Here is a 13,479-nt window from a genome sequence, read left to right as displayed (position 1 = left end):
GCAATATTGGCTACTCACCAGTCCTCGGGGACCTCTACAGTGGCAAGCGAGGATACAAAGATTCTGGTCAAAGCCCTGTCAATCTCCCGTCTTGCCTCTGGGGGTAGATAGCAAGGGGACTTATCCACCTTAATGCTCTTCCTGAGATCCAATACCACTTCTTTCTTGATGTCAAAATGCTTTGCTACAGTTTATTTTGTGTAAATACAGCCACAATGCTGTCAGGGAGGGAGTTCAGAATTTGATTCAGTGACACTGAAGGAACAGTGATGTATTTATAAGTCAGGATTGCCTGTGAATTGGAGAGAAATTTGCAGGTGGTGGGAATCCCATGTTTCTGCTGACCTTGTTCTTCCAGATAATAATTGTCATGGGATTGAAAGATGCTGTCTAGGGAGCCTTGGTGAAATTCTGCAGAATTAACCAGGAGGTGATGGCCTGGTGGTATTACCATGGGGTCATTAATTGAGAGGCCCAGGTAATGTCCTGGGAAATTGGATTCAAATCCTGCCAAGACAGATGGTGGAATTTGAATTCAATACAAATCCGGAATTAAGAGTTAAGCAATGATCATGAATCCATTGTTGATTGTTGGAAAAATCTTTCTGGTTTACTAATGTCCTTTGGGGAAGGAAACTGTCATTGTTACCTGGTCTGATGTACATGTAATCTCAGAGTCACTGCTACATGCTTGACTCTTAAACTGCCCTCTGGGTAATTAGGCATGTGCATTAAATGCATGTCTGGTTCACGATGCCCTCATCCCATAAACAAATAACATATAAAAGATGGTCAATGCTCTGAATGAACATTGATGGTGGAGCGAGTAAATCTTTGTGGTTTTGCGGGATGTTTTGTCCTGGATGGTGTCAAGCTTCTTGAGTGTTGTTAGAACTGCACTCATCCAGAGACGTGGCAAGTATTCCATCACATTCCTGACTTAAACATGAGGGACAGACAAACCACTTGATGATGATTCAACATTTGTTTTTTGTTATGTTGCAATAGAAGGACAAGTGTTGGCTAGGACACCAGGGATAAGGATATATCATACTTTCTTTGCAAACATTTTGTTGTAGGACATTGTACATCCAACTTAGAGAGCAGAGAGGATTTTGTTCCACATCTCAGCAGGCTTGGAATTGGAACAGGGTAAAAACAATGACTGCAGATGCTGGAAACCAGATTCTGGATCAGTGGTGCTGGAAGAGCACAGCAGTTCAGGCAGCATCCAACGAGCAGCGAAATCGACGTTTCGGGCAAAAGCCCTTCATCAGGAATAAAGGCAGTGAGCTGGAAGCATGGAGAGATAAGCTAGAGGAGCAACTTCATCAACCCAAAACCCATCTGATTCAGAGACAAGGGTGGCTACAGCTATTGCTCAAAAAACTTCCCCCAGTTTAGAGTGCAAGATAATTTTCTTTGCTATTGTGGAAAATATAAAACATCATTTTTATCTTGTTGCTGTTTGTGCCCAGGCAAAGTTGATTATGTCACAAATTGTTTCTATTTTTACAAATACATTGAGTGCAGGAGGGAAGCTATTAATTTGAATAAAGTAGTTAATTTACGTCATTTCTCATTTTTTGAAGTAGGTAAGCATTTTCAATTGAAGCATAAATACTAACTGTCATTCCTTATGGAATAAATGAGTGTGGTTATTAGAAATGAAACCTTTTACTATGTTGTTTTAAAATCCAGGGTGGCCTTAGCTCATATAAATCTAAGCACATTTAAATCAGATTTAGATCCAATTTCATAAACAGAGAAATGTAAGTAACCTGTTTAACGTTTTCATAAGATTAGAAAACTAATCACAGCTGGGAACATAATGATGTTTGACACTTGTAGTATCACAGAATCATGGAATCCCTACAGTGTGGAAGCAGGCCAGTCAGCCCATTGGCTCCGCATCCTCAAAGTCCATCCTTTAGAATGCACACCAAAGTAGCTATATGCTTTTTGAGAGGTGGTCACAACAATACAAATTAAACAATCCTGACTGAGCATCCACAGACCCCAATGCTAGAGGAAAAGGTGATACTTAACTTCCAAGAACTTCCATTGATTAGCTGAATTTGTTAAGACTTTGTAAAGAAATGTACGTTGCTCCAGGTGTCTCCCAGACACATGTCTGCATGAAGAACTGATTTGAGATTAGCTATAAGGAATTTACTGTTTTTATGAGGGGTTACATACATGACTTGACAAGGTCTTGGTTGCAGGCAAGCAGCAGAAGTTTCTACAGTTAATTACTAACATGAAGTTCACTTGAAAATTGGGCTACTGACAGAATCCTCCATAAATTATGAAAATACTTGACCATATAAGCAATTATGCTTTTTTGAGAAATGTAAAGGGCAAAGAAAAATATATTCACATCAATAATATAGATCATATCTCCACATTTAACTTGTGCTTCAAATCAACATTATCGATTGTTTTGAACATTTAACTTGACTTGCAAATCAATAATATAGATGATTTTCCCAGAATAAACTTGTACTGAGCAACATTAGGGAAATATTCTTCAAAATATAGCATGCAAAAATAACTGTAGATATGTGATAGCTGTGAGGCTTTCAAAAAGCTTCATGTACAGAGTCTTTGAACAAAACACTGCCATACTAGATGTTGCAATCAACAAAAACAGCTGAACCTCAGAGATAAAATTAAACTGCAAATGAAAAGAATAGTTCTTTCTCTTAAGAAAGACTTGACATCAGAATGAACAAATGTTCTGATGGGTTTATGGTTAATGACTAGAATTCTCCAATTGTCAACAAAACTGAAAGACATTATATTCCAGTTGAGAAGCAAAATAAGTCAACAGCTTTTGATGCTGAAGTATGTATTTGTGATAGTTGTTTGTATTATGATGCCTGGGGAGATGTCTCTGTGCTATTTGCCCTGATTGTCACTGGCACTTCTTCCAGATTGTGGCAGAAGGCAAGGATTGTTTGAGATAGTTTGTTGTCACTAATCCTCTTTTGTTTATCCTGTGGCTAGAACCGGTCTAATGATCAGTGATGGATGCACCATTTGTGAGTGTCAATAGTAGATACACTTGGTTTACTTGACAAGATGGTTTATTGCATATGTTCCATAAGCACACGTCACACCAATAATCAGGTGTAATTGTGAAGTACTCTCAGGATCGATACATAGTACACTGGTCCTTATGTATATGTACGTATAATTCTCCATCTCTATCAAAGACTAATATCACTAGATTGGGTGAACAGAATGTCACATCAACATTTAGTCTTCCAGAAAGATTACCTTTTATAACTGTATCAATGAAGAACAAAACTGAAGGAAGAATAATTAATGCAGGATATTTATTTCAGTAAGAACCACAGCAAGCAGTTAATCGTGTTATTTTCAAACATCATCATCTTTGTGCTCATAAGACCCAGTTTTACTTCTCCTTTAAGCAACTGTTATCTGTCACTAAATTGTAAATGAACTTTAAGTATTGGATTCATCAGATGGCTGGCATTCCTACCCTGACAGTGAAAAGGCCACTGATGAACACATCCCGAAGACTGCCACCACAGTCTTCTAACAAGTTGTGTAGCGTCAAGGGGGCTTTTTCCCCAGTCTGGCACAGAGGGTGGATGATGTGGTTGGGCGAATGTGATGATACTGTGGTTTTAGGAGGTGTATTTTGTCCTGGTTTCTTTTAGAGAGAGAGTTTGGGGGACAGACAACAAACAGCCTATGAGAAGATTAAAAACTTGTGAGGCCTTGGGCTTTTTTAAAAAAAAATTAGAACAATAGAAGTAGCTAGAGCAGGTGTGGTTCAACTTTTACAGAGGAGGATGTCTCGATTTTTTAGCTTTTTCGGTTTAGCTTTAAGCAGTTGCTGTTGGTGTCTCAATGGGTTGGAAGCTGCAGTAAATGTCTCCTGGCTGATACTCTCTCTGAGTTTTTTAGATTAGATTGGATTCCCTACAGTATAGAAACAGGCCCTTCAACCCAACAAGTCCGCACTGACCCTCCAAAGAGTAACCACCCAGACCCATTTCCCTCTGACTATTGTACCTAACACTATTGGCAATTTAGTGTGGCCAATTCACCTGACCTGCACATTTTTGGACTGTGGGAATTCACTTGATATTTTTCTCTCTCTCTTGCTGGGTTGCATATGAGAAAATCTGATTTCTGAATTTGTCTTTTTGCGAATGGGTGTGTTTATGGAACGTCAATGAATATTGAATAGTCAATTAGTAATAGTTACTGTATCTATTATTCTGTTAAGTTTACCAATAAAGTTATGTTATTCTAAGTTATTCAAAGTTCTACTTTCTTTTGTTGTACTTTAATTACTGTCTTTGAATAAATTGTGTTTTGCTTAACATCAATTAGTTTGACCAGTCAAATTGTATCTGGAACATAATACTTTACATTAGCCTTTAAAGTAAGTAACACTTAAGGCCCAGACTACCTTGTTAAAATATTTTGAGGGGGTGTGGTCTGGTCCATAATGTGAGTCTCACCACAGAGAGCTACCAGACAATTTCATGAACCCAAGAATATTTTTGGCTGGAGATATTGTTAGAAATGGTTAGACCATTTTAAAGGTTTAAAAGCTGATAGAGTTCTAACAGTGGACAAGTCACACGGCAGGTCCCAACAGTCTCTAATGAAACACTGTAGGTGTTGACACAAGAGATAGATAGGAAAGCAAGTTGTGCTCTTCCAACAGAGATTACAAAAGAAAACTCCTCCAGGCAGGTACATTGAATGTGATGAAACCAGACATTTTCTGTGATTAAAACGAGCAAGATTGCCAAGAGGATTTGGTTGGCCAAATGGTCAGTGATCTTACTTGTGTTTGTAAGGGTATTCAATGTTTCTTCAAATGCTATAGCCTTGCAAATGAATTGCCAATTTCGAACACCATTCTATTCAGTTTCATATCAATCCCATGTCCCTTCTTCAACAATCTCTATCAAGCATGATACTGAATTCACCCTGGCATCTTTCACATGGTTGCAAACCCTCCCCAGTTAGCATACACTATTGTCTATTCAACTGTGGCAGGCACATCATCTAAGGACAAAGTAACCCATAATTAGAGGTTGAATCAGCTAACAGTGGGAGTACATACTGTCAACACCTGGGTGGAGCCAATGTTGGCAATCACTGTTGCGACCAGGATTTAGGTTGTGTAGAGGACTCAGATAAGTACATTAATGTACATACATACAGGAAGAGACCAATAATCATGCCCTTTGAAATGTTGGTTGCATTAGCAGACATCTTGCCATCACTATCAAGGAGTCCAGTTGTAATTTGGCTCAGGCCTCAGCACTTGTAAAATATGTATAGAATGGACAAATGTTTTATTACAAAATCTAGAATAACTTTGGGAAGATATTATGTTTACTTTTATTTTTGTCCTTGAAGTAAACTGGTGAATATTCAAATGAAATTGACAGATAAAACATTAAAAAAATCTGAGTAACAAACTCGGCAACTGTGCAGACTTTGTATCCGTGAAATTACTCTGTCATTTTAATGGAAACAAGTACCGATTGTTTGCAAATATTAATCAGCACAATCAGCTCGCTATGATTCTTTAAAACCCCCCAGTAAGCTCTGATTTGGAGCCTTCATTATTTTCCATCTATTAAAATGAATGTAGGATTAATTACATGGAATGGAGCTTGCAATTATCGAGATGGACTCCTGGCATTCAAGAAACTGAAAATACATGGTTCAAGCACAATCATTGGAAGTCTTGATAATTATAATTAGTACAATGACTTAATTTTATTTTAAAGTTCCCACAACAATATTAGAACTAACATCCTCACAAGAATGCTCACTAGTATTCTGGGGAGGGTTTAAGGTAATTCAGCAGATGATAGGTCTCAGGACTTAACTTGAAAAGGCAAAATAGTTGAAGGTGTCCATTTTTCATATAAGGAGTCATTTTTCAATTATAAACTCTTATTGATAATCAGGCAGTCATGATTAGCATAAAAGTTTCAACAAGACTAAGTGAAATTTCCTTTAAATTTTCCATTTAACATACTTTTAGTGATATTGTTTGAAAAAGATAGAGTCATAGAGATGCACATCATGGAAACAGACCCTTTGGTCCAACCTGTCCATGCAGACCAGATATCCCAACCTAGTCTAGTCCCACCTGCCAACACCCGGCCCATATCCCTCCAAATCTTTCCTATTCATATGCCCATCCAAATGCCTCTTAAATGTTGCAATTGTATCAGTCTCCATCACACCCTCTGACAGCTCATTCCATACATGTACCACCCTCTGTGTGAAAACGTTGCCCCTTAGTTCTCTTTTATATCTTTTCCCTCTCACCCTAAAGCTATGTCTTCTAGTTCTGACATCCTGATCCCAGGGAAAATATTTTGCCTATTTATCCTATCCATGCCCCTCATAATTTTGTAAACCTCTACAAGGTCACACCTCAGCCTCCAACCTTCCAAGGAAAACAGCCCCACCTGTTCAGCCTCTCCCTTTAGCTCAAATCCTCCAACCCTGGCAACATCTTTGTAAATCCTTTCTGAAACCTTTCAAGTTTCACAACATGTTTCCGATAGGAAGGAGACCAGAATTGCATGCAATATTCCAACAGTGGCCTAACCAATGTCCTGTACAGCCGCAACATGACCTCCCAACTCCTGTACTCAATACTCTGACCAATAAAGGAAATCATACCAAATGCCTTCTTCACTATCCTATCTACCTGCGACTCCACTTTCAAGGAGCTATGAACCTGCACTCCAAGGTCTCTTTGTTCAGCAACACTCCCTCGGACCTTACCATTAAGTGTATAAATCATGCTAAGATTTGCTTTCCCAAAATGCAGCACCTCGCATGTATCTAAATTAAACTCCATCTGCCACTTCTCAGACCATTGGCCCATCTGGTCAAGATCCTGTTGTAATCTGAGGTTACCCTCTTTGCTGTCTGCTACACTTCCAGTTTTGGTGTCATCTGCAAACTTACTAACTGTACCTCTTATGCTTGCATCCAACTCATTTATGTAAATGACAAAAAGTAGAGGGCTCAGCACTGATCCTTGTGGCACCCCATTGGTCACAGGCCTCCAGCCTGAAAAACAACCCTCCAACATCACCATCTTCTGTCTTTTACCTTTGAGCCAGTTCTATATTCAAATGGCTAGTTCTCCTTTTATGCCATGTGATCTAACCTTGCTAATCAGTCTCCCATGGGGATCCTTGTCAAACGCCTTATTGAAGTCCAAATAGATCACATCTACTGCTCTGCCCTCATCAATCTTCTTTGTTACTTCTTCAAAAAACTCAATCAAGTTTGTGAGACATGATTTCCCACGCACAGAGCCATGTTGACTATCCCTAATCAGTCACTGCCTTTCCAAATACATGTAGATCCTGTCCCTCAGGATTCCCTCCAACAACTTGCCCATCACCGAGGTCAGGCTCACCGGTCTATAGTTCCCTGGCTTGTCTTTACCGCCCTTCTTAAACAGTGGTACCATGTTTGCCAACCTCCAGTCTTCTGGCACCTCACCTGTGCTTATCAATGATACAGATATTTCAGTAAGAGGCCCAGCAATCACTTCCCAGCTTCCCACAGAGTTCTAGGGTACACCTGAGCAGGTCCTGGGGATTTATCCACCTTTTACCATTTTAAGACATCCAGCACTTCCTCCTCTTTAATCTGGACATTTTGCAAGACATCACCATCTATTTCCCTACAGTCTATATCTTCCATATCCTTTTCCATAGTAAATACTGACGCAAAATATTCATTTTGTACTGATGGCTCTTTTTAATTGAGAAGCAAAACTAGTATGACATAATTGAGAGAGAACACAATATGTGAGAGCATAAAATGTGGTAAATAAGGTGGATGATCTGCAGGTAGAAAAGCTAATGGATTCTCCTGTCATTCAATGGATGAGATCTTACTCAAAAAAAAAATCCTGTTCACAGATTAGTTTGATGTTGTCTCATCTGTGACATTCTACCTTGCCTCAATTTGTATAATCAATTGAAAATACTGAATATGTGTTGGATGAGTGGGTGGAGGCATTGACTCTGCATCATGCTTGCTGGTTCTGAAGTCATTTGACACATTAATCCTCAAATGTCAAAATCGCCTGATAACAGAGACTTGTCCATTTGAGTCTGCTCAAGATTTTTTTTTACTTATGGATTGAGTACCCAGCTTGCAAACTCTGAGGTTAACTTTCAGACTGTAAGTTTGTCTTTATATCTAAGTTTGAGATGTTCTGTGATGCCAGTTTCTGTGATAAGCTGGCTATGCAGTATTTGAAAATCCTCCATTTAAAAAATAAAATAATCAACCCAGCAATGCTGAGTTCTGATAAATATGCCTTAGTTACTAGAAATTTGCACTTCTCAGTGTTGGGAAATTTGTCCTGCCATCTAAAATTGTAATAAGATTATGGGGTGGCACAGTGGCTCAGTGGTTAGCATTGCTGCCTCACAGCACTAGGGTCCTAGGTTTGATTCCAGCCTTGGGCGAATGTCTGTGTGGATTTTGTACATCCTCCCCATGTCTGCATGGGTTTCCTCCGGGTGCTCCGGTTCCTCCCACAGTCACAAAGATGTGCAGGTTACGTGAATTGGCCATTCTAAATTGCCTATAGTGTTAGGTGCATTAGTCAGGGGTAAATGTAGGGGAATGGGTCTGGGTGGGTTGCTCTTCGAAGGGTCGGTGTGGACTTGTTGGGCTGAAGGGCTTGTTTCCACACTGTAGGGAATCTAATCTAATAATGGTGTCTTTTATGAAGTCGCTGAAACGTAACAGAAGAAATGGGCTAAATTAGGAACTAAAAAGGAGACTTAGAATTTCAGAATTTAGTAGTAGCTTTACTGTCGCATGTACTCAAATGAATAGGGGAAAAGTTTACAAGTCACTATTTATGGCACCATCTTAAGTACAGAGATACTTAGGTACAAATTCTTAGGGAAAAGAAATTAGAAAAGTTAAGAAATAAAAGATCAACATTATAGATCATTGGAATAAATTGGAAAAATAAAGGAATGAAAGAATAACAGTCCTTCCAACCCAATCCACACCTAAACATAGCCTCCTGACTGTGCTGGACTTTAGCTCAAGGCTGGACGTCTATACCAGGCTGCTGCAAAACTGACACACTGGGCCAAGAGACCACCATGCCTGACTGCCAAGAAACTGCCATGTCAGGCTGGGACACGGCCATGCCAAGAGACTGCCACACCGAGCTGCCAAGACACTGGACTGGAAGACACCATGCCTGACTGCTGACAGACCACCACACCAAACTGGGAGACCAGCATGCTGGGCCAAGGGACTGCCATGCCAAACCACCAGGAGCGGACCATGTAGGCTGGGAGATTGCCACGCTGGGCCAAGAAGACATCACACCTAGAGACTGCCAAGCTGGGTGCACATTGATGTCGATGGTCCATGTTCACATTGAGGCCAGAAGTTCAGGATATCACCAAAGAGAAAGAAGAAATTAAAAAAAAACTGAAGAGCAAATAAAAAATAAAAATAAAGGAAAAGAAATGGGTAGAGTGGCTGAGCTCCATCTGGAGAGTTCTATTTCACTGCCATGTCCTAAGACAAGGGCATGGGTTTAAATGAATACTTTCCATTTTGTTTTGAAAAAGAGAAGTAAACTTAGAGTTAATGATGAGGTTGTAAGATACTAGATAGCCTAAAGGTTGTTTTTTAGAAGGTCCCACACTTAGACAAAGTAAGGCACTAAGGCCAGATGGCATGCATTTGAGGTTGCCAATGGAAGGAAGGTGCTGGAATGATCCTGCACTTCTTCCTGGATGTAGGAGCATTGTCAGGGGTTTGGAAAATTGCAAATCTTACATCCCACTCTCCCTGGTTCAAAAGTGTGTACATGAATAAACCAGTGTAGCAACAACAAACCAGTCAATGTAACTTGGGTGATGAGGAAGCTTTTCCTAAAAAAGCATAAATCCAACTCACAACTAGTTAACACTGTGAATTGGACAAGTATGATTTAATGAGGAAAACCAGCAAAAGTTTGTAAACTGCAAATCATATTGTGCTGTTGATTGAATTTTTTTGATAAGGTAATCAAGAGAGTTGATCAGTAAACAAGTATTGTGATATTGAATCCAATGTCTCTCTGTAAAGACTTGGATTCAATATTTGGAGAGACACTTGGAATGGCCCATAACTTTCAAGGAAAGTTGTAATCCCTAGCTTGCAAACAGTTGCATGATTACGTACTCATTGCTGTTCTGGACTTGTCACTTGGTTCATTGAAATATTAATTGAGACACATTGAAATATAAATGGAATAAAAAAGCTAATGTCTTTACAGTGTAATGGCATATACACATCAGGGACTGAAAGGAAAATATAAGATTTGAAATTTGCAATTCAAGGTTAACAATGTTATGGCCAGAAAATATATATTTATTTGAAGCAAGGCTAATTTTTTCTTCCCTGTGAGTATAACCCACAACATTGAATCAACATATTAAGTAACAATTGAACTGATTGACCTGCTTGAAACAACTGTTTCTGTTTGGCTATGGGCATCAAGTGCTAACCACACTAGGACCATTGCCAATGGATGCGATCAGAGAATTCCAGGTAAAAAAAAATTAAGGATGAAAGCATTTTGCATTCCAACAGATATTCACCAAGGTTATCTGCATAAATAACATTGAATTACATTGCAAATCTGCAGTGAAAGCACAACGGAGGACTAAAGTGCTCAATCTCAATTTAGGATTTGATTTTAATTTTTTTTCTCCACAGCTTTATTCCACATCCTCCCCCCTCCCCCCACCACCCCCCCCCCCACCCACCCCCAAGTCATATAGGATGCCCAGGGATTTAAGAATTTGTATGGATAAAATAGCAGATTACTGGTGGTGCTGGCAAACTGAGATAAAGCTTTTTCAAATACATCCATAAAAAGAGATTACAAAAATATAGAACTACTTTTAAATAGACCTAAAAATCATTTTCACAGCCCATGAAAGAAGCAACAGAGATAAGCATATGTGCTTTCATCCACAGATCTCCTAAAAGATAGTATAATTCATCGCTGTATGTAGGAAAATCAAATGCCGTGGAGACAGGATTTATATTATCTCATTATTAGTTATTGCACATTGTATAATGGAATATAAAGCAACAATTCAACACGATGTCACAACGCGAGTGTGCAGTTTATGAAAATACGGAACCCCCAAGATTGAAGTATTGTGACAATCTTCTGGATACCTGTTAGTTTTCCTTGTTCTACAACTTAAATATTTTGCAAATCTTAAAAAGATTCTAAAGTTGTATAAAGCTCCAGGTGTCCCAGATTTGGCAGTAATAGAGCTGAAAATGTGTTGCTGGTTAAAGCGCAGCAGGTCAGGCAGCATCCAAGGAACAGGAAATTCGACGTTTCGGGCATAAGCCCTTCATCAGGAATGAGGAAAGTGTCCAGCAGGCTAAGATAAAAGGTAGGGAGGACGGACTTGGGGGAGGGGCGATGGAGATGTGATAGGTGGATGGAGGTCAAGGTGAAGGCAATAGGCCAGAGTGGGGTGGGGCGGAGAGGTCAGGAAGAAAATTGCAGATTAGGAGGGCGGTGCTGAGTTCAAGGGAATCGACTGAGACAAGGTGGGGGAAGGGGAAATGAGGAAACTGGAGAAATCTGAGTTCATCCCTTGTGGAAGGAGGGTTCCCAGGCAGAAGATGAGGCGCTCTTCCTCCAAATGTCGTGTTGTTATGTTCTGGCGATGGAGGAGTCCAAGGACCTGCATGTCCTTGGTGGAGTGGGAGGGACAGTTAAAGTGTTGAGCCACGGGGTGGTTGGGTTGGTTGGTCCGGGCATCCCAGAGGTGTTCTCTGAAGCGTTCCGCAAGTAGGCGGCCCGTCTCCCCAATATAGAGGAGGCCACATTGGGTGCAGCGGATGCTATAGATGATGTGTGTGGAGGTGCAGGTGAATTTGTGGTGGATATGGAAGGATCCCTTGGGGCCTTGGAGAGAGGTAAGGTAGGAAGTGTGGGCGCAAGTTTTGCATTTTCTGCGGTTGTAGGGGAAGGTGCCGGGATTGGAGGTTGGGTTGGTGGACGGTGTGGACCTGACGAGGGAGTCACGAAGGGAGTGGTCTTTGTGGAACGCTGATAGGGGAGGGGAGAGAAATATATCCCTGGTGGTGGGGTCTGTTTGGAGGTGGCGGAAATGATGGCGGATGATACGCTGTATACGGAGGTTGGTGGGGTGGTAGGTGAGAATCAGTGGGGTTATGATGAAGGGCTTATGCCCGAAACATCGAATTTCCTGTTCCTTGGATGCTGCCTGACCTGCTGCGCTTTAACCAGCAACACATTTTCAGCTCTGATCTCCAGCATCTGCAGACCTCACTTTTTACTTGGCAGTAATAGCACAATTTGTTTCCCCAGTACAGAATGCAAGAAAGTATGCAAAATGCTCTGGGATAAATCCTATTCTATTTATACCTTGTCCCCAATTTGTCTATTTCCTCATCATCAAGGGACAAATTTTCCAAGATTGTAAAGCAAGCAATATTTTATAATGTGCCATTAATGATAGACAAAGATTATATTCCCCTCTACTGGTAATAAATTTTGTCAACTATTGTTGATATTATCAGTGGATAACATGATCTTTTAAGAGTTGACTGAACATTTTATCATTACAATATCTTTGTCATGCTCCACTCATGATGGTGTTCACTTAAGCTTTGTCGAGAGTGTGGTGCTGGAAAAGCACAGCAGGTCAGGTAGCATCCGAGGAGCACTAGAATCGACATCTCAGAGGGCTTATGCCCAAACGTCGATTCTCCTGCTCCTCAGATGCTCCCTGATCTGCTATGCTTTTTTAGCACCACACTCTTGACTCTGATCTCCAGCATCTGCAGTCCTCACTTTCACTTAAGCACTGGCAAACTACCCAACCAAGGATCTTTGTCACCTGGACATCTAATCAGATAAATTGTTATTTAATCTGATGATTGAATGTTTCACATTGTATTCACAACAAAAAAATAAGTGTTTAAGCAAGTACCTCGTTGCTGTGGAAAAGCTGCCAACATCTTCAAAGACTCCTCCCACCTCAGTAATACTCTCCGACAACCTCTTTTGGCAGGCAGACAATACAAAAGCTTAAACACACACACCAACAGCTTCTTCCCTGCCATTATTAATTGCTGATTGGACTCCTTAACTTCAAATAATGTTGATCTTGTTAACGCTGATCTTGCTTTGTGCATCTCCTGTGTAGTGTGATCTGAATGCCTCACTCTGTCTAAGCACCCTATGATCTGTATGTTCTTGCTTACTATGATCTGCCTGTACTGCTGACCAAGTTTGTCACTGTACTTAGGTACACGTGACTACAATAAATCAAATCAATACATTGGTATATGAACTGGAGTCGGTCACCCATCCCCTTCAGCCTCTTCTACCATTCACTAAGATCTGTGACC

The sequence above is a fragment of the Hemiscyllium ocellatum genome, chromosome 2, assembly GCF_020745735.1.
Source record: "Hemiscyllium ocellatum isolate sHemOce1 chromosome 2, sHemOce1.pat.X.cur, whole genome shotgun sequence".
Lineage (NCBI taxonomy): Eukaryota > Metazoa > Chordata > Chondrichthyes > Orectolobiformes > Hemiscylliidae > Hemiscyllium > Hemiscyllium ocellatum.
This window is presented reverse-complemented; position numbering follows the sequence as displayed.